We start from the raw sequence: 1,670 nt of genomic DNA on the forward strand, positions 1-1,670 counted from the left end.
GTGCATCGGCAGAATAGGAGGTGGCGGGGAGCTCCCCAGACCTACACTCCTAAAAACCCTCTGATCAGATCTGCATACCAGACTGTAGCTATCGGTGACTTTTAAAGTGGGGTGTGTGTGTGTGTGTGTGTGTATACATTATATATAGAGAGAGAGAGAGAGAAAGAGAGAGAGAGAGAGACCATATATATATATGGTCTGGGGAATGGTGTTATTTAAAGACTGAATGGGGGGGTCTTTAATTTTTTCCCTGCCCCCGCCTTACTTTGTGTCTCCTTATAACCTTATTTGTATTTCTGTTGGCCTGCTTGTAGCAAAACATCCTCAGCCACGTTTTCAAAAATGATCCAGATGATGATATTGGTCTCGGATGAGCTTCTAAGACAAGGGGGAGAGGAGCTTCGGTGCGTATTAGTTGCATGCAGTGCATATAACTAACTTGGCTGTAGTTCTGATTAGAGAAACGTAGGCTTTGGGGAAAGGATGATTTAAACGTTATTCAAGTGGGACCCCTGTTTGCTAGGAATAGCCCTGAGATGCAGGTGGGGGCTCCAACGGGCAGCCAGGACGCATTTACCGGAGGGCTAAGGAAGCAGGGAGATGTTTTTGATCAGCCCTGGTTTTCTTCTGAGAGCTGTGCACTGCATTCAAGGCAAATCTGTGTACAGCTCTCCTAGCTCGTACACGCGGGCGCCGATCACCGCAAGAGGCTCACGGTTTCATAGAAGCATGTCCCTGCCTATTGATCTCTCTCTCTTTTTTTAGTTTGCCAAGCTATGGAAGCCGTTTCACTATAACAGGTAGTTGGAGGAGGAAACCCGACCGTCTGGCATATCAAAGACCGGTCAAACCGCAATGAGGTTGGGATTCAAAGGGAGGAGAGTGGGAACATTTTGTTCCAGGGAACTAGCTAAAAATAGCGGCCCCCACCCAGGCTGCGGGAGGACAGGCTAGTCCCTTCGGAGGGGAAACAGACGGGAGATCCGTAATGTCAGAGCCCAGCCCGGGGAGGGGATGGCGCAGAGCTCGCTGCAGGGCGGAGGGTCCAAGCGGAGCAGGGGGCTGGAGGCGGTGGGAGCCACTTCTGTTTCTTCCTCGTGGGGCGGGGCGAGCCTCGGCTCGCAGCCTCCTCCCAGGCCTCGGGAGGCAGCAGATCTCGGCCGCGGGGCAGTTGCTCGGCCTCTGCTTGCACCAGTTCAGCGGCCCTGAGAAACGAGCCTGCTTCCAGGGCAGGCTTCCCGCACAGCCCCTCGGGCGCTTCCCCGCGTGTGCGTGTGGGCGGGCGCCCAGCATAACTCACCTGTCCGCACAGCCCAGCCAGGCTAAACTACCCGGCTGAGTGTTGCCTTAGCAGTGTCTCTTCTTGCGAGGGATGTGCCCGGCAGCTCCGGGCTCATCCGGCCCCACACACCGCTTCCCGCCCGGCTGCTGGCATCGCATGTGCTCAGGCTTCCAGGCAGCTTCAAGGTTTCCCAGGAAAAGTCCCCCCTCCCTCCCCAGTCCCGGTCCTCCTGCCGGGGAGAGAGGGGGACGTGCTGTCTCTGTGTCTGGTTTTGTTCACACTTTTTTCCACCCGGTGCTGCGGCAGAGCCGGTCCTCTCCCTCCCGGGTGCCCCCATCTCTGCTGCCCGCGGGGAGGCGCTGGGGCCGCGGCTCCCCCAGCCTCGCTC

The sequence above is a fragment of the Alligator sinensis genome, unplaced genomic scaffold (assembly GCF_000455745.1).
Source record: "Alligator sinensis unplaced genomic scaffold, ASM45574v1 scaffold185_1, whole genome shotgun sequence".
In the NCBI taxonomy this organism is placed as follows: Eukaryota; Metazoa; Chordata; order Crocodylia; family Alligatoridae; genus Alligator; species Alligator sinensis.